This window comes from Biomphalaria glabrata, chromosome 6, assembly GCF_947242115.1.
Source record: "Biomphalaria glabrata chromosome 6, xgBioGlab47.1, whole genome shotgun sequence".
NCBI classification, from domain to species: Eukaryota; Metazoa; Mollusca; class Gastropoda; family Planorbidae; genus Biomphalaria; species Biomphalaria glabrata.
In genome coordinates, this window is record NC_074716.1 from 20,336,491 (window position 1) to 20,363,689 (window position 27,199).

At 38.7% G+C, this 27,199-nt stretch overlaps 1 protein-coding gene across 10 annotated transcripts in view; it reads left to right on the forward strand.

The window, feature by feature from the left end:
- LOC106051067 (uncharacterized) overlaps positions 1–27,199 on the forward strand; it is a 124,618-nt gene that overhangs the window by 47,111 nt on the left and 50,308 nt on the right. The gene's annotated exons all lie outside the window — the stretch shown is intronic.

The following is a 27,199-nucleotide window of genomic DNA, read 5'->3' on the forward strand; positions in this document are numbered from 1 at the left end:
CAATTACAAAGTGTGTGTTCGTACGTGTGTGTGCGTGACTGTGTGTGTGTGTGTATATATATATATATATATAAAGGGCTACATTAGTTATTGTTACCCTTTTTAAATTGTTTCCATCTTTGTCTTATATAGATCCATTGCCTCCACTTTTAAATAGATTACCCATTTGAACACGTGATTCTCATTGACATGCTGATCACATGTTTGAAGCAAATGAAATATATTTTTAAAGGAAAAGCTTATATTGACTGAAATTAAATCAATTATTTTGTATCAATCAAGAAATTATTTTTTTTAGATCTAGACTAACTATAGTTCCAGTGCGATTGGAAATATTTTTATTGTTTTTGTTGAGCGCTACTTTTATGCTTCTAGAATGTTCAGAGCGCTTTGGTCCAGTGACTTTGGTCCAGTGACTTTGGTCCAGTGACTTTGGTCCAGTGACTTTAGTCAAGAAGGATTACGTGCTGCTTTTTCAAAAGTTTTTTTGTTTAAATTGCTCGAGAGTCTGAATTCAAACTCGAGATCTACATGTTGGAGGGCCGACGCGTTAGCCAATGAGCTATTCAAGTATTTTAAAAAATATTAGTTTTTTTTAGTCTAAAAAAACTATATAATTAAACAAATTTTAAGCGAACGACCTAATTCTCTACACAAGGGTTATCTACCATTTATAAAACAAAATTAATTGGGTACTTTTTAATTGATTCGTGTGTTGTTTTTGACATTGAATGAATTTGCCAAGTTTTAACTTGATCCGAGAAATGTACCTGGGAGAACTAACGTGTACAAGATTCCACCCAGACAGAGTGCTACGATGTTTTCTATCTTTTAACAACTGAAATATTTGATGACAAGAAATGTGTACTGAACTAGCTGCATGGAATGAAGTGCACCGTACATAGGTACTAAAGTACTTTTTTCTACGTGTCTATCTGGAAAGTCGTTGTGGTCAGACAGAGCAGACTGTGTGTAGCAAGATGGGAGCTCTGATGTTGTGGTCAGATAGAGCAGACTGTGTGTAGCAAGATGGGAGCTCTGATGTTGTGGTCAGACAGAGCAGACTGTGTGTAGCAAGATGGGAGCTCTGATGTTGTGGTCAGACAGAGCAGACTGTGTGTAGCAAGATGGGAGCTCTCATGTTGTGGTCAGATAGAGCAGACTGTGTGTAGCAAGATGGGAGCTCTGATGTTGTGGTCAGACAGAGCAGACTGTGTGTAGCAAGATGGGAGCTCTGATGTTGTGGTCAGATAGAGCAGACTGTGTGTAGCAAGATGGGAGCTCTGATGTTGTGGTCAGACAGAGCAGACTGTGTGTAGCAAGATGGGAGCTCTGATGTTGTGGTCAGACAGAGCAGACTGTGTGTAGCAAGATGGGAGCTCTGATGTTGTGGTCAGACAGAGCAGACTGTCTGTAGCAAGATGGGAGCTCTGATGTTGTGGTCAGATAGAGCAGACTGTGTGTAGCAAGATGGGAGCTCTGATGTTGTGGTCAGACAGAGCAGACTGTGTGTAGCAAGATGGGAGCTCTGATGTTGTGGTCAGACAGAGCAGACTGTGTGTAGCAAGATGGGAGCTCTGATGTTGTGATCAGATAGAGCAGACTGTGTGTAGCAAGATGGGAGCTCTGATGTTGTGGTCAGACAGAGCAGACTGTGTGTAGCAAGATGGGAGCTCTGATGTTGTGGTCAGACAGAGCAGACTGTGTGTAGCAAGATGGGAGCTCTGATGTTGTGGTCAGACAGAGCAGACTGTGTGTAGCAAGATGGGAGCTCTGATGTTGTGGTCAGACAGAGCAGACTGTGTGTAGCAAGATGGGAGCTCTGATGTTGTGGTCAGATAGAGCAGACTGTGTGTAGCAAGATGGGAGCTCTGATGTAATAACAAAATACTGGCGGTGCTGTAGCGAATCTTCCTTTTGTAACTAACATTTCTGTTTTTTTTTATTATAATGGGATTTTGTTTCTCTTGTCACCATGACTTCTTCACTGCCTGTGGCTACTTCCTCACTTGACATAGTGTATCGTTGGATAATAAGATTATGCTGACCAATTATACGCCATAACGCAGCTAGAATCAAGATAGGGTTACCAGACGTCCTGCAAAAGGAGGCCAGTCCTCCTTTTTGGGGTCTTGACCTCCCTCGGCCCGCATTAGCCTAAAATATGAAAATGTCCGGCTGTTGTTTACTGCACTGGCATATAATTACTTTTAATTGAATGAAATACTTCATCTGGTTTAAATCCAAAGACTTAACATTAAAAGATGTAAAATTTTCAGCGCATGAGTACCAGATAAATACACGTGAGTGATGGCATGAAAGAGTGTAACACTTTGAGATACTCGCTCGAACGGATCTTACCAGCATCTTAACTTAGACAATGTGGCCTGTCACGGCTGTATTATGAGTCATCCTTTAAGGGCAACTTGCGATGGGCTCAAGAAAATCTGGATGTCTCTATCTCCGATATGTGGATGTAATCAAACGGGACCTCAAAGTAGTGAACATTGATGGTGACTTCTAGGAAGACATAGCCCTGGACCGCACTATGTGGAGAGAGATGTTGACTACTATGAAGACATAGCCCTGGACCGCACTAAGTGAAGAGAGATGTTGACTTCTAGGAAGACATAGCCCTGGACCGCACTAAGTGGAGAGAGATGGTGACTACTAGGAAGACATAGCCCTGGACCGCACTATGTGGAGAGAGATGGTGACTACTAGGAAGACATAGCCCTGGACCGCACTATGTGGAGAGAGATGGTGACTACTAGGAAGACATAGCCCTGGACCGCACTAAGTGGAGAGAGATGGTGACTAAGAAAGCTACAGGCATTAGCTCTGTAAGAAAGCAAGCCAAACGAAAAATGGCTGGTGCCTGTACCACCAAATCGAATGCCACATTTACCTGTGATATATGTGGACCAGAATTTCTCTTCACGAGTAGGATTCTACTCTACAGTGACAAAAAAAAAGTGCAATAGGAGATGAACAATAGTCTCTCTAGGCCTGAAGGAGGCTAACCAGAGATACATAGCATCAGCCAGTCAACGTTGCGTGCTCGCTGTAGTCATGTTGGTCTTTAATTATTAGATTTTGTATTGAATTCTTTAAAGAAGTGGCCAATTTGTGGTCGATTTGTCTATTGGTTCGAGTGTTGTCATCGAAAATGTTCAGGTCAAGTGTCAACTTGACCCGAGAATGAGAAGTGACAGAAATAATGTGTAAAAGATTCCGACAGAGTGAGTTGATATCAGCTTTGTAATGAGACTATATTCATTATACTATTAAAATGTGGCTGTATTCAGTATCAAAATGTCAATATCTCTCAATATCAATGTAACTATCTATAGAAAAATATTTATGACATTCCCTTTGTTATGGAATGGTGGCGGTACTAATTCACTGTTGTTTGTTTTTGTTACCATTGTTTTGTTCACTGCGTCACCAATTGATTCTAAACTGGAAGACTCTTGAATGGCTTTGGTGACACTATGCCCTACTCTAGCTAGATAACACGGGGAATAAATAAATGATAACTGACTGTTGGGACTACTTCAACAACACTTTAGAGGGGACAGGAAGGTGGGGAGAAGTAGCTGGAGATACATTGAGGGAGGCAGATGAGGGCGGGGTAAGGAGGGAGAGTGATAGATATGTAGGTAGGGAGTTGAATATATCGTGTATCTCCCCTGCACTCCATTATGTCGGCTTTACATATCATTGAGACCAGGCTATTCAGTAGTGTAAGCTGGAGTACTGTTACAAAAGTAATCCACGATGGCGAAGGGCCCTACTTTAATAGTTTTTTTCATGCTGTGTGTGTTATGGGCTGTGCGTGGAATTGATAGACTTATGAATGTGTCTGTCAGTGTGTACTGGGATTTGGTTCGGGCCCTGTGAGGTATGTTAGGGGCCAGTTGCAGTGTGTGTTAGTGACAAAGTGGGTGTGTCACAGCTGATGTCAGACTGCTGCAGAAGTTTCTAACACTTTCAGTCAGTCCTGTAAACAGTCTGTCGATCTCCCTCTCTCTCTCTCTTTCTCTGTTTTCTCTCTCTCTCTCTCTCTCTCTCTCTCTCTCTCTCTTGTGACGTTTATTTCTCCATCTTTTCAATTAGAGACGCAATGACCTTGACCCCAAACGAAAACATTTGAACCCTAACAAAATTAACTTAAAAAAATACTCGCCACGTAGGAATACATAAGAATGAACAAATGATCCTAATAATGCACCCGACATAAGAGCCTGTAACATCAGAGTCTATATATGAGTCTATAGCATCAGAGTCTATATATGTCTTTAACATCAGTCTATATATGAGTCTATAACATCAGTCTATATATGAGTCTATAACATCAGAGTCTATATATGAGTCTATAACATCAGTTTATATATTGTCTGTTGACATTTCTCTTTGTCCCCCCGATTCTCAGCATGGATATGTAGATTATGTCACCAAATATCTAGATTATGTCACCAAATATCTAGATTGTCACCAAATATCTAGATTGTCACCAAATATCTAAATTATGTCACCAAATATCTAAATTATGTCACCAAATATCTAGATTATGTCACCAAATATCTAGATTATGTCACCAAATATTTAGATTATGTCACCAAATATTTAGATTATGTCACCAAATATCTAGATTATGTCACCAAATATCTAAATTATGGCACCAAATATCTAGATTATGTCACCAAATATCTAGATTATGTCACCAAATATCTAGGTTATGTCACCAGATATCTAGATTATGTCACCAGATATCTAGATTATGTCACCAAATATTTAGATTATGTCACCAAATCTAGATTATGTCACCAAATATCTAGATTATGTCACCAAATATTTAGATTAAGTCACCAAATATCTAGATTATGTCACCAGATATCTAGATTATGTCACCAAATATTTAGATTATGCCACCAGATATCTAGATTATGCCACCAAATATCTAGATTATGTCACCAAATATCTAGATTATGTCACCAAATATTTAGATTATGTCACCAAATATCTAGATTATGTCACCAAATATCTAGATTATGTCACCAAATATTTAGATTATGTCACCAAATCTAGATTATGTCACCAAATATCTAGATTATGTCACCAAATATTTAGATTAAGTCACCAAATATCTAGATTATGTCACCAGATATCTAGATTATGTCACCAAATATTTAGATTATGCCACCAGATATCTAGATTATGCCACCAAATATTTAGATTATGGCACCAAATATCTAGATTATGTCACAAGATATCTAGATTATGTCACAAGATATCTAGATTATGTCACCAAATATCTAGATTATGTCACCAAATATCTAGATTATGTCACCAAATATTTAGATTATGTCACCAAATCTAGATTATGTCACCAAATATCTAGATTATGTCACCAAATATTTAGATTAAGTCACCAAATATCTAGATTATGTCACCAGATATCTAGATTATGTCACCAAATATTTAGATTATGCCACCAGATATCTAGATTATGCCACCAAATATTTAGATTATGGCACCAAATATCTTATCTTATATAATACAGACGTTACTTCAAAAAAGAAGATGATTACGTACTACGCGTCATGCATTTAGTCATGCATATTAACCAATGACTTAAATTCTGCCAAGTAATTGGTTTTCGTGTCTAGCTCAGGCAACTCATTTCATGCTCTAATAGCACTAGGGAAGAAGGAGTATTTGTACAGATTTGTCCTAGCATATGGGACGAGGAATATGCCTTTATCTTTGTGTCTTTTTTTTGGTTTTTGTATTTGAAGATTATGGTTCAGTGTTTTATGCATAATTGCTACTTTACTTTTGAGTCTTTTGTCCTGAAGGCTTTCTAAATTTAGTGATTTTACTAAAGGTCCTCTAGTCAAATGTGAATATTCTTTTGTTATGAATCTCACTGCTCTATTTTGTGTGTGTTCCAGTTTCTTAATGTTGAGGGGTCCCAAACAGCAAAAATTACAAATATCTAGATTATATCTCCAAATATCTAGATTATGTCACTAAATAAGATGAGATAAGATAAATATCTAGATTATGTCACCAAATATCTAGATTATGTCACCTAATATTTAGATTATGTCACCAAATAAGATAAGATAAATATATAGATTATGTCTCCAAATATCTAGATTATGTCTCCAAATATCTAGATTATGTCACCAAATATCTAGATTATGTCTCCAAATATCTAGATGATGTCTCCAAATATCAAGATTATGTCACCAAATGTCTAGATTATGGCACCAAATATCTAGATTATGCCACCAAATATCTAGATTACATCACCATTATTCTAGATCATATCACCAAATATCTAGATTGTCACCAAATAAGATGAGATAAATATCTAGATTATGTCACCAAATATCTAGATTATGTCACCAAATATTTAGATTATGTCACCAAATATCTAGATTATGTCACCAAATATTTAGATTATGTCATCAAATATTTAGATTATGTCACCAAATATCTAGATTATGTCACCAGATATCTAGATTATGTCACAGGATATCTAGATTATGTCACCAAATATCTAATGCCACCAGATATCTAGATTATGCCACCAGATATCTAGATTATGTCACCAAATATTTAGATTATGCCACCAGATATCTAGATTATGTCACCAAATATTTAGATTATGTCACCAGATATCTAGATTATGCCACCAAATATTTAGATTATGTCACCAAATATTTAGATTATGTCACCAGATATCTAGATTATGCCACCAAATATTTAGATTATGTCACCAGATATCTAGATTATTATCACCAAATACTTAGATTATGTCACCAGATATCTAGATTATGTCACCAAATATTTAGATTATGCCACCAGATATCTAGATTATGTCACCAAATATTTAGATTATGTCACCAGATATCTAGATTATGCCACCAAATATTTAGATTATGTCACCAAATATTTAGATTATGCCACCAGATATCTAGATTATGTCACCAAATATTTAGATTATGTCACCAGATATCTAGATTTTGCCACCAAATATTTAGATTATGTCACCAGATATCTAGATTATTATCACCAAATATTTAGATTATGTCATAAGATATCTAGATTATGCCACCAAATATTTAGATTATGTCACCAGATATCTAGATTATGTGACCAAATATTTAGATTATGTCACCAAGACAAATTCTTGAGGTATGTTGTGTCTACTTTCTTTGGTATCCTATTAACGCGTTCTGTGGGTTCGGTTGTTCAAGAAAAACAAAAAATAACAATATTTTAAATGTTAGTAAAATATAAAAATACTTAAAAACAACAACAAAGTTTATCTAATGAAAAGAACTCCACATTTACATCGATATATCTCAATACTGTAAGATTTCTCCTTTTTTAATATCAAACAAATCTAATTAATTATCGTTATTTGATTAACTAATTAGATTGATTCTTGTTTCCTTAGGAACAATAAATAATTATGCAAAGTTTTCAATTTTATTCAAAAATGGAAAATGGGAGAAACTTGTTCTAAATGTGTACAGAGAGTGACTTGATATAAGCTTTGTTCTAAATGTTTACAGAGAGTGAGTTGATATAAGCTTTGTTCTAAATGTTTACAGAGAGTGAGTTGATATAAGCTTTGTTCTAAATGTTTACAGAGAGTGAGTTGATATAAGCTTTGTTCTAAATGTTTACAGAGAGTGAGTTGATATAAGCTTTGTTCTAAATGTTTACAGAGAGTGAGTTGATATAAGCTTTGTTCTAAATGTGTACAGAGAGTGAGTTGATATAAGCTTTGTTCTAAATGTGTACACAGAGTGAGTTGATATAAGCTTTGTTCTAAATGTTTACAGAGAGTGAGTTGATATAAGCTTTGTTCTAAATGTTTACAGAGAGTGAGTTGATATAAGCTTTGTTCTAAATGTGTACAGAGAGTGAGTTGATATAAGCTTTGTTCTAAATGTGTACACAGAGTGAGTTGAAGCTTTGTTCTAAATGTGTACACAGAGTGAGTTGAAGCTTTGTACTAAATGTGTACACAGAGTGAGTTGAAGCTTTGTTCTAAATGTGTACACAGAGTGAGTTGAAGCTTTGTTCTAAATGTGTACACAGAGTGAGTTGAAGCTTTGTTCTAAATGTGTACACAGAGTGACTTGAAGCTTTGTTCTAAATGTGTACACAGAGTGACTTGAAGCTTTGTTCTAAATGTGTACACAGAGTGACTTGAAGCTTTGTTCTAAATGTGTACACAGAGTGACTTGAAGCTTTGTTCTAAATGTGTAGACAGAGTGACTTGAAGCTTTGTTCTAAATGTGTACACAGAGTGACTTGAAGCTTTGTTCTAAATGTGTACACAGAGTGACTTGAAGCTTTGTTCTAAATGTGTACACAGAGTGACTTGAAGCTTTGTTCTAAATGTGTACACAGAGTGACTTGAAGCTTTGTTCTAAATGTGTACACAGAGTGACTTGAAGCTTTGTTCTAAATGTGTACACAGAGTGACTTGAAGCTTTGTTCTAAATGTGTAGACAGAGTGACTTGAAGCTTTGTTCTAAATGTGTACACAGAGTGACTTGAAGCTTTGTTCTAAATGTGTACACAGAGTGACTTGAAGCTTTGTTCTAAATGTGTACACAGAGTGACTTGAAGCTTTGTTCTAAATGTGTACACAGAGTGACTTGAAGCTTTGTTCTAAATGTGTAGACAGAGTGACTTGAAGCTTTGTTCTAAATGTGTACACAGAGTGACTTGAAGCTTTGTAAAAAAAAATGAAACGGGATGTTATTTATTTACTCCGCAGGTCGAGTTGTGCCCCTTGCTCTCATTCTCTCTTCTTGAAAAGATGCGCTCTTCAAAGAGTTCCCCCCCCCCCCCCATGTTATCCAACTCAGAGTTGTCATTTCTGGGTTTTTTCACCTCTAAATGTTAACCTCTTCAAGGACTTGTTCTCCTATAAATAATAGTCCTCCTAAAAGAGTTTTCACTCTAACAGAGCGGTCCTCCTAAAAGAGTTGTCCTCTTCAGAAAATGTCTCTCTTCTCTAAATGTTGATATTCTCAAAACATTTTCTTCCTTCAAATGTCTGCCTCCTGGTTCGTAATGAAAAGTCTTAGCTGACTCCAGTTCTTAGGCCACTAGAGACCAGATAGAAACAGACTCCAGTTCTTAGGCCACTAGAGACCAGAGAGAAACAGACTCCAGTTCTTACGTCACTAGAGACCAGAGAGAAAGAGACTCCAGTTCTTAAGCCACTAGAGACCAGATAGAAACAGACTCCAGTTCTTAGGCCACTAGAGACCAGAGAGAATCAGACTCCAGTTCTTACGTCACTAGAGACCAGAGAGAAAGAGACTCCAGTTCTTACGTCACTAGAGACCAGAGAGAAAGAGACTCCAGTTCTTACGTCACTAGAGACCAGAGAGAAAGAGACTCCAGTTCTTACGTCACTAGAGACCAGAGAGAAACAGACTCCAGTTCTTACGTTACTAGAGACCAGATAGAAAGAGACTCCAGTTCTTAGGCCACTAGAGACCAGAGAGAAACAGACTCCAGTTCTTACGTCACTAGAGACCAGAGAGAAAGAGACTCCAGTTCTTACGTCACTAGAGACCAGAGAGAAACAGACTCCAGTTCTTACGTCACAAGAGACCAGAGAGAAACAGACTCCAGTTCTTACGTCACTAGAGACCAGAGAGAAACAGACTCCAGTTCTTAGGCCACTAGAGACCAGAGAGAAACAGACTCCAGTTCTTACGTCACTAGAGACCAGAGAGAAACAGACTCCAGTTCTTACGTCACTAGAGACCAGAGAGAAAGAGACTCCAGTTCTTACGTCACTAGAGACCAGAGAGAAAGAGACTCCAGTTCTTACGTCACTAGAGACCAGAGAGAAAGAGACTCCAGTTCTTACGTCACTAGAGACCAGAGAGAAACAGACTCCAGTTCTTACGCCACTAGAGACCAGAGAGAAACAGACTCCAGTTCTTACGTCACTAGAGACCAGAGAGAAACAGACTCCAGTTCTTACGTCACTAGAGACCAGAGAGAAACAGACTCCAGTTCTTACGTCACTAGAGACCAGAGAGAAACAGACTCCAGTTCTTACGTCACTAGAGACCAGAGAGAAAGAGACTCCAGTTCTTACGTCACTAGAGACCAGATAGAAAGAGACTCCAGTTCTTACGTCACTAGAGACCAGATAGAAAGAGACTCCAGTTCTTACGTCACTAGAGACCAGAGAGAAAGAGACTCCAGTTCTTACGTCACTAGAGACCAGAGAGAAACAGACTCCAGTTCTTACGTCACTAGGGACCAGATAGAAAGAGACTCCAGTTCTTACGCCACTAGAGACCAGAGAGAAACAGACTCCAGTTCTTACGTCACTAGAGACCAGAGAGAAACAGACACCAGTTCTTACGTCACTAGAGACCAGAGAGAAAGAGACTCCAGTTCTTACGTCACTAGAGACCAGATAGAAACAGACTCCAGTTCTTACGTCACTAGGGACCAGATAGAAAGAGACTCCAGTTCTTACGTCACTAGAGACCAGATAGAAAGAGACTCCAGTTCTTACGTCACTAGAGACCAGAGAGAAAGAGACTCCAGTTCTTACGTCACTAGAGACCAGAGAGAAAGAGACTCCAGTTCTTACGTCACTAGAGACCAGAGAGAAAGAGACTCCAGTTCTTACGTCACTAGAGACCAGAGAGAAAGAGACTCCAAATATTTACCACAAAGACAAAAAAAAAAGGTAAACAAAAGATGACTGGAAGGGCTAGGCGGCTAAATGTCCAGGTCCGACATGTCAGGTTGAACATCAAGTCAGCACAAAGTGGACACCTACAGGAGAAAACGTTTTGAGCCATGTTGTTAACCAGAAAGAAATTGTCTCCAAAAGTTGGATTCTAATGGGGGGGGGGCGCGACCTGCTGATAAAGGGGCGTGAAGGCGTTCCATTTATTGTTTAAGCTACAAACAAAATGTATTTACAGTGTATTTTTGACCCAATGGATCCATATTTGAATATTAATAACCAATGTTGCAAAAATATTAAAAATGTAAGAGACGTCGTTTTGTCTTCTAAGTATGACCTTAAAGAATTTATTCACAAGAGTCGTCTGCAACTAGGTCGACTCCTGACGTTTTTCTTTTTGTAGAGGTCATCTCCATACGTCGCTAACGCGATTCTACAAGACTTTCAGAAAGGTTGAATTTCTCCCGACTATCGTTGTGTTGATGACTTGTGCATGACAAAAGACAAACCCTAACCCTAAGACGTCTTGCTTCATTCTGACTAGCTGATTACTTCAATAAGAAGGCCTAAATGCTGTTATGGCGATATAAGATAAGGGACTGTAGCTGTATTAATAATATATGATGAATAACTTGTTTGTCTGTTTTTTTTTTCTTAATAATAAATACGACCCAATAACTCAGAAAAGAAGTACAGGTTAGAAATAGAATACAAATAAGACTAACACACTAATAATGAGAAGGAAGTTTGTCTTACAACTCGTGCATTACACCAAACAAAACATTAGAACCCTAGAAATGCATGAGAAAAAAAATGAAATGCGAAGGACGTAATTATCTCCCTTTTTGGAAATAACGTCTCAAATAAGATAAGAAGAAGAAGATAAGATAACCAAATATACATTCACGTCAGAACTTAGCATGTCGGTGAGGTCTGTATACAAGAAATTAGTTTTTAATCTCAGCGACCTGCGTATACAGACTGACGTCGATTGGGCTCTCTAGTATAATGTCTTCTAGGATAACACATCGTCGTTATTATACACACACACACACACACACACACATAAAAGTCTTATATCACTACAAATATAACGAGCAAAATAAAAAGAATACTTTAAAAAAAAAGCTTTTCTAAGGAAAAGAAACGCTAATTGCCTGCATTTATCTCAAGACAGAAAGGTTGAGCTCTACAACAAAATGGTTATTGGTTGGATTGATTCGTCTATTGTCATCGACTAGGAAACATTTTGCAAAATGTTCAACTGATCCGAGAATGGGAAGTGGGAGAAAAAAAAAGGGTTAAACTTTTGACCAGACGGACAGAGGTAGTTGATAGAAGCTTTGTAAAGATTTAGCGCTAAGGTAAAGCCTGAACTGCATGTCCTGTTTAATTAGAGACAACCCCTAGGTACATTCTCCCACGACATGACCTATGACAAATCAAGTAAATCTCATTGGTGTAAATCTAATTGGAATAAATCTGATTGGTGTAAGTTCATGGTATTTATTTCTTACAGTTCATCCTCTCTCTCTCTTTCTCTCTTTAGCACTCTCTCTCTCACACACACTCTCTCTCTCTTTTGCACTCTCTCTCCCTCTTTCTCACTCTATCACTCTTTATTTCTCTCTCACACTCTCTAACTTTCTCTCTCTCTCTCTCTCTCTTCTCTAATCATCTTCTCTATTAGCTCTTCATCCACATTAGTCTTAAAAGTAGACACACACACACAATCTTTCTAAATTGAACACATTCCTGCACCCTTGAAACAATGGAATATCTCCATTTTTTTGGGTTCTATGAAAAGGGGGTGGGGGTGGGGGCACGAGTATAAAACCCGGATTTTGGTTTTAAACGACGCAATTTTTTAAAAGCCTCTCAAGGAGTTGATAACAGAGCAGATATCATGAAGTGAATGGAGTGACTCAAACATGTCCCTACTAGGATCCTCTCGAAGTGAATGGAGTGGCCAACATGTCACCTTGAGACATTCCATTCTTGTTGTTTGCTCATTAAACTTCAAATACCGTTTAGTCAATGAAGGTGTGTCATTTAGTTTGATACGCCTACACTGTCCCTAATACCTTAACAGACTGTAACTGATACCTTAACAGACTCTAACACAGTCAACTATGAAGATTAACAAAAATACACAAATAAAACGGCACAATGAAAAGACAAAAATAAATGAGAACACTTTTTAGAAAGCTTCTATCAACAGTCTGTCTGTCTGGTACAAAATGTGTCCAGGTGACTTCTCCCACACCCAGTCTCGGATCCAGCTGAAATTGTGCACACTTGTTTCTTCAATCTGACAAAACAAGAATCTATTAGGCTAAAAAAAATATCAAATTAGTTAATGAACTATTTGAACTATTTGTAATTAATTTTTTTGTTTGGTATCGAACAAGGGAAAGAAATTGTACTTGACAGATGTGGTGGTATAAGTTGAATTGGTTCCCTTCAAACTTTGTATAGAGAATTGAGTCGTCGTTAAAGAGCTTTAAACTAACAATAGATAGTGTTAAAGGCCTCCGCGCGGTGTTGATTCTTGGCAATCTGTCTAGTGTAGATCTGACTGGAAGTAACGCTGAACTCAACACTTCAGTAACACCGGCGAAAGGCCGAAACAATCAAATATGTAGTCGACGCTGATATGTTGTTCTACAAATATGTTTAATACTCAAGAAGGGAATCGTCCGATGTCAATAATGTCGTACTCAAGTCTACTACTCTACAAGAAGCGTCTTCCTCTTTATATGAGAAACGAGTCCTTGTAATCACAACAAATTTCAGTAAGGATCAATAAAGCAGTCTTAGTCTTAGTCTTTTAGCGTCACTTAGAGCGTTCTTATTTTTAAAAGATCTGTCACGTCACTTGTCGCTAATGAAAACTTTCCCCTTATTCCCGAAACAAATAACTAAATCCTAATCATGTCATAACAATAGCTATGAATCCTTCTATTTTTCATGTCTTTCGCTGCACAAAGGTTAGTGTATTGGCTTGAGGAAGCTTGAGCCCGCGAGTTCGAACTCTAGTCGTCTAACTTTTTGTTATAAAATGCATTTAGAAGCGATCACTAGATACTTAGTAGATACCTCGTTTTGTCTCCTCCACCTCTTTTTTTCCAAACTGGTTCAAACACGTGATAGGATCAGAGCGCAGTGAGGATGCTAAAAGCTGAAATTGCGCTAAAGAAAAATAATTGTAAATAATATTTCTAATCGCACATATTATTTAGTGTTGGTCTAGATCAGTGGTTCCCAAACGTTTTTGTCTCGTAGACCCCTTTCAATGTTTTCGGTAGACCCCTTTCAATGTTTTCAGTAGACCCCTTGCAATGTTTTCGGTAGACCCCTTGCAATGTTTTCGGTAGACCCCTTGCAATGTTTTCAGTAGACCCCTTGCAATGTTTTCATTAGACCCCTTGCAGTGTTTTCAGTAGACCCCTGGCAATGTTTTCAGTAGACTCCTTGCAATGTTTTCATTAGACCCCTTGCAATGTTTTCATTAGACCCCTTGCAGTGTTTTCATTAAACCCCTTGCAATGTTTTCAGTAGACCCCTTGCAATGTTTTCAGTAGATTCCTTGCAATGTTTTCTGTAGACCCCTTGCAATGTTTTCAGTAGATTCCTTGCAATGTTTTCGGTAGACCCCTTGCAATGTTTTCATTAGACCCCTTGCAGTGTTTTCATTAAACCCCTTGCAATGTTTTCAGTAGACCCCTTGCAATGTTTTCAGTAGATTCCTTGCAATGTTTTCTGTAGACCCCTTGCAATGTTTTCAGTAGATTCCTTGCAATGTTTTCGGTAGACCCCTTGCAATGTTTTCAGTAGACCCCTTGCAATGTTTTCGGTAGACCCCTTGCAATGTTTTCAGTAGACCCCTTGCAATTTTTTCATTAGACCCCTTGCAATGTTTTCATTAGACCCCTTGCAATGTTTTCAGTAGACCCCTTGCAATGTTTTCAGTAGACCCCTTGCAATGTTTTCGGTAGACCCCTTGCAATGTTTTCATTAGACCCCTTGCAGTGTTTTCAGTAGACCCTTTGCAATGTTTTCAGTAGATTCCTTGCAATGTTTTCAGTAGACCCCTTGCAATGTTTTCAGTAGACCCCTTGCAGTGTTTTCGGTAGACTCCTTGCAATGTTTTCGGTAGACCCCTTGCAATGTTTTCGGTAGACCCCTTGCAATGTTTTCGGTAGACCCCTTGCAATGTTTTCGGTAGACCCCTTGCAATGTTTTCAGTAGACCCCTTGCAATGTTTTCATTAGACCCCTTGCAATGTTTTCGGTAGACTCCTTGCAATGTTTTCGGTAGACCCCTTGCAATGTTTTCAGTAGACCCCTTGCAATGTTTTCGGTAGACCCCTTGCAATGTTTTCAGTAGACCCCTTGCAATGTTTTCATTAGACCCCTTGCAATGTTTTCGGTAGACCCCTTGCAATGTTTTCATTAGACCCCTTGCAATGTTTTCAGTAGACCCCTTGCAATGTTTTCATTAGACCCCTTGCAATGTTTTCGGTAGACCCCTTGCAATGTTTTCGGTAGACTCCCTTCTTAAATAATATTGCATTAGTTAATTACATACATCACTTTTTTTTTAACCGCGTTCTAACTGTAGTGATTTCAAGTTTAACAACAACATATGAAGTTGTAAATTTCTACATTAAAAATGAAATTCAAATTAAAACCAAGCAAAGTTACATGAATTCACCTCACAAAAGAATAAAAGGTAGCTAGAGGATAGTACGATGGAGATGCTCCCATTATAAAATTCAATGTATGGCTTTAATTTAGGTTGAAACGTGGCTAGTGATGTCAATTTGTTTGTATTAGTTGATTCGCTATCGTGTTGAAACATCTTTAGACTAGATAGGAAAACTTTTGCTGTTTAATTAAGTTATTAACTTTAAAATAGCTTTTTTTTTTATTAAAAGTAACATGTTCAAATCATACATGTGCCTTTGATGTATTTTCATTAATGGGAAATCAAAATTAAAGTCAGGACCTTCTGGACCCCTGTCTACGAGAGTGAAGAAATGAAGTGGGGGTCTTGAGATGTATTCATAGACCCGCAATTCATTTTTTATTCTCGTAGACCCCTTGGCAGTCGTGGTAGACCCCTGGAGGTCTATATAGACCACTTTGGGAATCACTGGTCTAGATCCAGTACAAATGTACATGACTGGCCTAAGCCATACAAAGACACTTAACATAAAAGCTTTTGTAACAAAATATTTAGTTTGTGTTTTTCTTGTTCAGTTCTGTCTATGTTCAGTACAAGATTTATTTCCCTTCATCTTATTCCATTCGTTGTGCACATTGAAAGTCCATCGTAATCTTTAAAGACATTTTTCAGATCTTTTGTTGTATCTCGGTAAGTAGAGTCAACCCACATAAAGTTTCTACACCCCACAACTGTGGCGTAAAGCTGAACGAATTTCTCTCCCACCCCCACCCCCTCTGTCTCTCTCCTCCCCCCCTAAACACTGGTATTTGACATCTTAGTGCTGCGGTAACCTTCCCCTCCACTCATGATTGCAACGTCTCCCAACCTTCACCTATCCCCCAAAACCGCAGTACAGATTGTCTGGAGGAAAAAAACAACAACTAGACAACTAAAAACCTCCAGTTCGTTGTCTCACATTTTTCACCCGTCTGCGTGATGAAGAATTTGTTAAAATTCTTCACGCGTAATTTGCAGACAATAAAACTCGGAGTGACTAAATGTCTAAATATTTGGTCTTTTTAAACTCTCTTTTCAAAGATCGAAACCAACTTCTTTGTTGTTGTTGTTTTCTACGTTTGATGAATGTGGAATGTAAACAAACAACTTTCAAACCTTCTGTTTCTCTGACCGACGGTTAACGATGGTGTAGTGTGGCCAGCACAACGACGAACCTCTTTACTTTCCCAATTAATGTCAGGCGCTTAACAACTCGACCACCACGCTCCAGTGTGTTGTGAGAACAAATGTTCAACTCTAAGCTCTAGTTGAATGTTGACTTGATGGGACTAGATGGGAAAATGTTGACTAGATGGAACTAGATTAAATAATGTCGACTAGATGGAAAAATGTTGACTAGATGGGACTTGATGAAATAATGTCGACTACATGAAATAATGTTGACTAGATGGAACTAGATTAATAATGTCGACTACATGAAATAATGTTGACTATATGGGACTTGATGAAATAATGTCGACTACATGAAATAATGTTGACTAGATGGGACTTGATGAAATAATGTCGACTACATGAAATAATGTTGACTATATGGGACTTGATGAAATAATGTCGACTACATGAAATAATGTTGACTAGATGGGACTTGATGAAATAATGTCGACTACATGAAATAATGTTGACTATATGGGACTTGATGAAATAATGTCGACTACATGAAATAATGTTGACTAGATGGGACTTGATGAAATAATGTCGACTACATGAAATAATGTTGACTAGATGGAACTAGATTAAATAATGTCGACTACATGAAATAATGTTGACTAGATGGGACTTGATGAAATAATGTCGACTACATGAAATAATGTTGACTAGATGGGACTTGATGAAATAATGTCGACTACATGAAATAATGTTGACTAGATGGGACTTGATGAAATAATGTCGACTACATGAAATAATGTTGTCTAGATGGGACTTGATGAAATAATGTCGACTACATGAAATAATGTTGTCTAGATGGGACTTGATGAAATAATGTCGACTACATGAAATAATGTTGACTAGATGGGACTTGATGAAATAATGTCGACTACATGAAATAATGTTGACTAGATGGGACTTGATGAAATAATGTCGACTACATGAAATAATGTTGTCTAGATGGGACTTGATGAAATAATGTCGACTACATGACATAATGTTGACTAAATGGGACTTGAGGAAATAATGTCGACTACATGAAATAATGTTGACTAGATGGAACTAGATTAAATAATGTCGACTACATGACATAATGTTGACTAGATGGGACTTGATGAAATAATGTCGACTACATGAAATAATGTTGTCTAGATGGGACTTGATGAAATAATGTCGACTACTTGAAATAATGTTGACTAGATGGGACTTGATGAAATAATGTCGACTACATGAAATAATGTTGACTAGATGGGACTTGATGAAATAATGTCGACTACATGAAATAATGTTGACCAGATGGGACTAGATGAAATAATATTGACTGGATGAAATAATGTTGACTAGATGTTGCCTAGCTGACAATGTTAACTAGTTGTGTTCTAGCTGATTTGTTGTGTTAATGTTCTATAGTGACTACTGTGCTATAGTGACTACTGTGCTACAGTGACTGCTTACAATTTAAGATGCATGAAACATGTTCTTTCATTTCTAATTTTCTCACTTCTCGGCCATTCTTTAAAAAAAATTAATTTGAAAATATTTTATTAACACCATTTGTATTTAAGTGCTTAAAAATGTGAATATGAAGTGTATACATTTCAGAAATAAAAGAGTGCGTAGAACTTAATTCCTATTCCAAGTGCTTCACCCTAAATCAAATGAAATAGGACATTTTCCCTTTCTCTCTGTCTGTCTTTCTGTCTCTCTCTCTCTTTCTCTCTCTCTTACTCTTCTCGTCAGATTTTGGTTTTATATTTTATTCTGTTGATCCGTTAAACTAAACAGTGTTACTAGTTGAGGCAAGTATGTACTTGTTACATGTCTTGGAAATATTTCTGATTATTTTATTATTCTATCTGGTCACTAAAGTCTTTCATATATTCTATCTGGTCACTGAAGTCTTTCATATATTCTATCTGGTCACTGAAGTCTTTCATATATTCTATCTGGTCACTGAAGTCTTTCATATATTCTATCTGGTCACTTAAGTCTTTCATATATTTCATCTGGCCACTTAAGTCTTTCATATATTTCATCTGGCCACTTAAGTCTTTCATATATTTCATCTGGTCACTTAAGTCTTTCATATATTTCATCTGGCCACTTAAGTCTTTCATATATTCTATCTGGTCACTTAAGTCTTTCATATATTTCATCTGGCCACTTAAGTCTTTCATATATTTCATCTGGTCACTTAAGTCTTTCATATATTTCATCTGGCCACTTAAGTCTTTCATATATTTCATCTGGTCACTTAAGTCTTTCATATATTTCATCTGGCCACTTAAGTCTTTCATATATTTCATCTTTGCCACTTAAGTCTTTCATATATTTCATCTGGCCACTTAAGTCTTTCATATATTTCATCTTTGCCACTTAAGTCTTTCATATATTTCATCTGGCCACTTAAGTCTTTCATATATTTTATCTGGCCACTTAAGTCTTTCATATATTTCATCTGGCCACTTAAGTCTTTCATATATTTCATCTGGCCACTTAAGTCTTTCATATATTTCATCTGGCCACTTAAGTCTTTCATATATTTCATCTGGCCACTTAAGTCTTTCATATATTTCATCTGGCCACTTAAGTCTTTCATATATTTCATCTGGCCACTTAAGTCTTTCATATATTTCATCTGGCCACTTAAGTCTTTCATATATTTCATCTGGCCACTTAAGTCTTTCATATATTTCATCTTTGCCACTTAAGTCTTTCATATATTTCATCTGGCCACTTAAGTCTTTCATATATTTCATCTTTGCCACTTAAGTCTTTCATATATTTCATCTGGCCACTTAAGTCTTTCATATATTTTATCTGGCCACTTAAGTCTTTCATATATTTCATCTGGCCACTTAAGTCTTTCATATATTTCATCTGGCCACTTAAGTCTTTCATATATTTCATCTGGCCACTTAAGTCTTTCATATATTTCATCTGGCCACTTAAGTCTTTCATATATTTCATCTGGCCACTTAAGTCTTTCATATATTTCATCTTTGCCACTTAAGTCTTTCATATATTTCATCTGGCCACTTAAGTCTTTCATATATTTCATCTTTGCCACTTAAGTCTTTCATATATTTCATCTGGCCACTTAAGTCTTTCATATATTTTATCTGGCCACTTAAGTCTTTCATATATTTCATCTGGCCACTTAAGTCTTTCATATATTTCATCTGGTCACTTAATCTTTCATATATTTCATCTGGTCACTTAAGTCTTTCATATATTTTATCTGGTCACTTAAGTCTTTCATATATTTCATCTGGCCACTTAAGTCTTAAGTATATTTCATCTTGTCACTTAAGTCTTTCATATATTTCATCTGGTCACTTAAGTCTTTCATATATTTCATCTTGTCACTTAAGTCTTTCATATATTTCATCTGGTCACTTAAGTCTTTCATATATTTCATCTGGTCACTTAAGTCTTTCATATATTTCATCTGGCCACTTAAGTCTTTCATATATTTCATCTGGCCACTTAAGTCTTTAGTATATTTCATCTTGTCACTTAAGTCTTTCATATATTTCATCTGGTCACTTAAGTCTTTCATATATTTCATCTGGCCACTTAAGTCTTTCATATATTTCATCTGGTCACTTAATCTTTCATATATTTCATCTGGTCACTTAAGTCTTTCATATATTTTATCTGGTCACTTAAGTCTTTCATATATTTCATCTGGTCACTTAAGTCTTTCATATATTTCATCTGGCCACTTAAGTCTTTCATATATTTCATCTGGTCACTTAATCTTTCATATATTTCATCTGGTCACTTAAGACTTTCATATATTTCATCTGGTCACTTAAGTCTTTCATATATTTCATCTGGTCACTTAAGTCTTTCATATATTTCATCTGGCCACTTAAGTCTTTCATATATTTCATCTGGTCACTTAATCTTTCATATATTTCATCTGGTCACTTAAGTCTTTCATATATTTCATCTGGCCACTTAAGTCTTTAGTATATTTCATCTTGTCACTTAAGTCTTTCATATATTTCATCTGGTCACTTAAGTCTTTCATATATTTCATCTGGCCACTTAAGTCTTTCATATATTTCATCTGGTCACTTAAGTCTTTCATATATTTTATCTGGTCACTTAAGTCTTTCATATATTTCATCTGGCCACTTAAGTCTTTCATATATTTCATCTGGTCACTTAAGTCTTTCATATATTTCATCTTGTCACTTAAGTCTTTCATATATTTCATCTGGTCACTTAAGTCTTTCATATATTTCATCTGGTCACTTAAGTCTTTCATATATTTCATCTGGTCACTTAAGTCTTTCATATATTTCATCTGGCCACTTAAGTCTTTAGTATATTTCATCTTGTCACTTAAGTCTTTCATATATTTCATCTTGTCACTTAAGTCTTTAGTATATTTCATCTTGTCACTTAAGTCTTTCATATATTTCATCTGGCCACTTAAGTCTTTCATATATTTCATCTGGCCACTTAAGTCTTTCATATATTTCATCTGGTCACGTAAGTCTTCCATATAATCCATCTGGTCACTGAAGTGTTGCTTGTATTTAGGACCAGTTATTGGAAATGAAAGTTGTCTCTGTTGGTAAACTGCGCGTGACACAAGCTTTAAGAAACATTTATAAACTCACTGAAGACTCTAGTGATGTCCCAGAACTAGTTCTATAGATCTATTTGAATTGGTCTGTAGTTGGAATGTAGACATTGATACTGGAGACTGCTGTGTTAATTTTACATTTCTTCTCTTTGTGTCTGCACGTGACAAAGAAAATAACGATCCCGGCCTTTGAAATCCAGCCATTTGATAAAGAATGGGTGAGGGGAGAGGAAGGTGTAGAGAGACGCTGAAGAAAGAAGGTGTCAATGTGGCAAGTCGAATGGTTTTATTGTTGGTTCAGTGAAACTTCAATGTAGACATAAAATAAATAATTTAGGATTGCATACAGAATACTTCAGCCTTATACTGGCCAGATTTCTAATGGGAAGAAACAGCAGGGAGTCTTTTAATGTAACTGTATAGAATGCACTTTTTAGTTCAAACTTTTCTGCCTCGATCTAGCTTTATTGAATTATGTTTCTGGGGGAAAAAACCTAGACACCTGACCTGAATAAATTACACTGAACTAGATAAATGTAAGCGCTACGCTTCAATTTTGATTTTTCATAAACTTAATGCTTGCAGATTCTTTTCGCAACTTTTATCTCCATGTGAAACTTAAATTTTTAGTAAGGTCAAGGTGTGGCGGTAATTAGAGGCGACATAGTCTACGGTGAAACAAAAATCTGCCGAGAAATGATTACTGCCCCCTCCTTTCCCACAAGTACAACTACTGTTGGGTTGTTGCTAGAACGTGTTGAAAATAAACTCATTTTGAAGTCGCTAAGTATGGGGGACATTAACATTAGCTTGTTGTTTTGGAGCTACCAACCAATGACCGGAATATCTAGATGAATATAGTTGACATCCCTGTGCCATGCCAAACAAACTTAAGTCCCTTGTTTTAGAGTATATGAATCTGTTTCTGATGATACCACGAGTAAATGTGGGCGGATGGTTTGGTTGTGTAGGCTAAATGGATTCTGATGAAACCATGAGTAAAGGTGGGCTGATGGTTTGGTTGTTTAGGCTGAATGGATTCTGTTGACACCACGGGTTTTCTACATTAAGAATATAATACGCCAAAACCAGTTTAGTTGTAGTAGTAGAGATAATTAGAGAATAACAGCAGTATAAAAAATTATTATAGTTGACCAGGGTGTACCATGTCCCACAGACAATATAGTTGACTTCACTGTTCCATGTTCCACAGACTTAAGTCTATAGTTGACCTCACTGTTCCATATTTCATAGACTTGAGTCTATAGTTGACCTCACTGTGCCATGTGTCACAGACTTGAGTCTATAGTTGACCTCACTGTTCCATGTTCCACAGACTTGAGTCTGTAGTTGACCTCACTGTGCCATGTGTCACAGACTTGAGTCTATAGTTGACCTCACTGTTCCATGTTCCACAGACTTGAGTCTATAGTTGACCTCACTGTGCCATGTGTCACAGACATGTTTCTATAGTTGACCTCACTGTTCCATGTTCCACAAACTTGAGTCTATAGTTGATCTCACTGTGCCATGTGTCACAGACTTGAGTCTATAGTTGACCTCACTGTGCCATGTGTCACAGACTTGAGTCTATAGTTGACCTCACTGTGCCATGTGTCACAGACTTGAGTCTGTAGTTGACCTCACTGTTCCATGTTCCACAGACTTGAGTCTATAGTTGACCTCACTGTTCCATGTTCCACAGACTTGCCCGTCCCGAGACATGACGTTAAACTGCGCTCCTCTTTCCTTAGCACTTTTGGAGCTCAAAAGTGCCCTACTTCTTTTCTATCATTGTGTCTGCCTCCTCTTTTCCTAAGTCTGTCTTCATTGATCATCACACTGTCTCCTTAACTTTAAATTCTCACTACGTCCTAGACCAGTCCGTTTGCCGTGGACTGCGACGGGTAAGGGGGGATAAAGAGATCCTGGTGTTTGAGTGGTGGCTATCTGAGGATAAACCACAACAACACAATACTTTGGCTCCAAGTTCCCCTAGACCTGAGACCCAGATGGCCCGCTCTGGGTCAACCGGCTGGTCATGCCGAGCTACCAGCATAGGTCGTCGACCTATGCTGGAGGGCGGTGGCTGGAGGGTCAATCAGGGAGCTGCTGTATCGGACACATGTCCGATGTAGCAGCTGACTGAGTATAGCACCTGTGTAGCCCTGGCGGGCTCATTCTGGACATCCGAATGGCCCGTCCCCTTGTTGGACTCGATGGCGGGTGGGGAGCACAGGTGCCGAATTAACCAAAATATATATGGACAAAAAAACACACACAAAACTACTTGCCCCAGACCTATGTCTGGGCAAGAAACGACGAATTGACGATAAAAAAGAGGAGGTCCCAAAAAGCTGTGCCACCTGGCCATCATTTCTGGTGGTTAGATGCACAGAGGAGGGGAAAAGCCTGACCAAGTTGAGCCCTTTTATTATCTATAAGGGACTCAAGTCAGTAGTGGGAGAGCCCAAGAGTGTGTCTAAGCTACACAAAACAATGGAACTCCTTGTAGAAGTAGACAGCAAGACACACTCTGATGGGCTTTTAAGATGCAGAAGACTCTGTGATCTCCAAGTGGAAGTCATGCCACACAAGAGTCTGAACACCAGCAGAGGTGTAATCAGCTCTAGGGACCTACTGGAATGTTCCGAGAAGGAAATAGTGGAGGGCATTGAAGGAGTCACCCATGCCCGGCGCATTACCAGGCGCAGGGAGGGTGAGGAGGTCAAAACCGCCACTATTATCCTCACATTCGGAACTAGGACACCGCCAGAGTATGTGAAGGCAGGATACCTACGAGTTCCAGTGAGGCCCTACATACCTAACCCCATGAGGTGCTTCAAGTGCCAGGGTTATGGACACGGCGCGGCAGTCTGTAAGAGGAACACTGTGTGTGCCAGATGTGCTGGAGAGGGTCATGAGGACAAGGGCTGCACAGCCCAGTTCAAATGCCCAAACTGTCAAGCTGGCCACTCAGCCTACTCCAAGGACTGCCCTGTGTGGAAACAGGAGGTTGCCGTGCAGGAGTACAAGGCAAGAAACGGATGTACCTTTAGCCAGGCGAAATCGGCTGTACTGGCCCTACCCAAGGGCCAATTCGGCTTGACAAAGACCTACGCCCAGGCTGTTGCTAAGAAAGGAAGATCCATAGCCACACAGACGGACACATTGACCCCACCACCCCCTCCTCCTCTCCCAACTCAGAAGAAAACACCGCCAAAGAACACACCTCTGAAGAAACAAGAAAGCCCTGTTGTCATGCTAAAGAACAGGTTCTCTGTGCTCGCTGATGAGAGCATGGAGACTGAGCAGCATGTCAAAACCAATACTCCGGGAGAACCCGGAGACATCATGTCTGACACAGGTTCTCCTCAGAGAACCCAGCCAGACATCCCAACCTCTACTGAGTTGGAGGTTGACCAACTCCCTAAGGGGAGAAATCAAAGCGGAGAGGATGCCCGAGGTGAGAGAGGAGGAAATAACCTCCGCTCTAACCAGAGGGATCTCCCCTCTCCAGAGAGAAAGACTTCCCCCAAAAGGGGGTTGTCCTCCTCTCCATCCAAACCCAAGAATAAAAATACCAAGGTCACTGGAATAAAGGGAAACCCCTCCGGGGGCCTCCCAAGGCCAAATAGCTCCAAGTAGGTCATCTAGAATAAGCCATGGATTCCAGAATTGTACAGTGGAATTGTAGAGGCCTCAAGGCCAATTACGAGGAAATGCAGCTACTGATGGACTCTGAGACTCCTGTAGCTGTCTGCTTACAGGAAACATTTCTAAAAGATTGCATCAGCTTCCGAAGCTACCGTGCTTACACCAAGAATGTTGAGGATGCAGAGAGAGCATCAGGTGGAGTCTGTATCCTTGTGAAGGATAGCATCCCCCATGAGAGGGTAGAACTACAGACCACACTACAGGCCGTAGCAGCTAGGATAACCCTTCACAAGGTTATCACTTGCTGCAGCCTGTATCTACCACCAGGCGCTCCATTAAACCGAACAGACATGGAGGACCTATTGAAACAACTCCCCCGGCCTTATTTAATCCTTGGGGATTTCAATGCCCATAACACCATGTGGGGATCCAACAATACCGACACAAGAGGTCGTATGCTGGAGGATATCTTCCTCCAACATGATTTATGCATACTTAATGATGCATCACCGACCTACTTGCACCCAGGAACTGGATCATTCACATGCATTGACCTCACCGTATGCGTCCCCGGACTTCTGGACGATTTTAAATGGTCAGTTAGCAATGATCTACGGGGAAGTGATCACTTCCCAATCATCATTACTAACAATCTCCCTTCATTGGGACGACCTCAGCGGTGGAAACTGAATAAGGCCGATTGGGAACAATTCCAAAAAAGATGCTATGAGGATATCACAGAAAATATCCTCCATGAACAGAACCCAGCTGATACCTTTGCTAGCAAGCTACTAAGTATAGCCAGGAAAGTTGTACCCCTAACCTCTGCAAATCCAAAACGGCCTAGCAAACCATGGTTTGATACAGCTTGCAAAAGTGCTATTGGTGATAGGAAAAAACGACTGGCTGCATTTATAAAGAATCCTTCCCAGGAAAACCTAAAGCTATTCAGGATAGCTAGAGCAAAGGCTAGACAAACCATACGGTCAGCCAAAAGGAATTCCTGGAGAAGTTTTGTCGGCAGTCTGGATGCCAAAACTTCTGCTAGAGCGGTTTGGAAGGCAGTAAGGCGAATCAAAGGGAAAGAATCAAATGCAATAGGGCATTTGAAAAACCAAGGACGAACTGTCACGTCCCCCAGAGAAATAGCTGACTGCCTTGCATCCTCAATAGCAGAAAAATCATCCACTGCACACTACACGCCAGAGTTCCATAAAGTCAAAACCAGGGAGGAAAGACACCCCATTGATTTCAGGTCAGAGAACAATGAAGACTACAACAAACCGTTCTCGCTTGAGGAACTGAGGGAATCGCTGGACAAGTCACATGACACAGCGCCTGGAGAAGACGAAATCCATTACCAGTTCCTCAAGCACCTTCCCGAACCCTCATTGGCAGTCCTACTAGGGGTCTATAACTGTGTGTGGCAAACAGGCGCTTTCCCAAACAGCTGGAGGAAAGCCACAGTTATACCGATACCTAAACCGGGAAGAGACGGCTCTGACCCAGCTAACTATCGACCAATAGCACTAACAAGCTGCATCTGCAAAACCATGGAAAGAATGATTAACAGTAGGCTGGTCTGGTACCTGGAAAGGAATAAAGTGATCTCAAACTACCAGTGCGGATTCCGGCAGGGGCGGACAACAACTGACCACCTGGTAAGGCTGGAAGCTTATATTAGAAATGCATTACTCAGAAGAGAACATCTAGTAGCTGTATTCTTCGATATAGAAAAGGCCTATGACACAACCTGGAAACATGGCATTCTACGTGACCTGGCGCTTATGGGGCTTAAGGGACACCTCCCCCGTTTTGTGGAGGAATTCCTGAAAGATCGAAAATTTCAGGTCCGAGTGGGCAACTCCGCGTCTGACACTCATGACCAGGAAATGGGTGTACCCCAGGGCAGCATTCTGTCAGTCACCCTGTTCAACATTAAAATAAATAGCATCATAAATGCGCTGTCCCCTGGCATAGAGTGCTCTTTGTATGTTGATGACTTTGTCATTCTTACTTATGGGAAAAACATGAACACCTTAGAAAGGAAATTACAGTTATGTTTAAACAAAATTCAGGGTTGGGCAAACTATAATGGTTTCAAATTCTCTGACTCCAAAACAGTTAGTATGCATTTTTGTAATCTAAGGGGGCTCCACCCAGACCCTGAACTATTTATACACAAAAAGAAGATCCCTGTCGTGAAAACTACAAAATCTTTAGGCCTCACCTTAGATTCCAAATTTAATTTTCTCCCCCACATTAAGGAACTTAAGAAG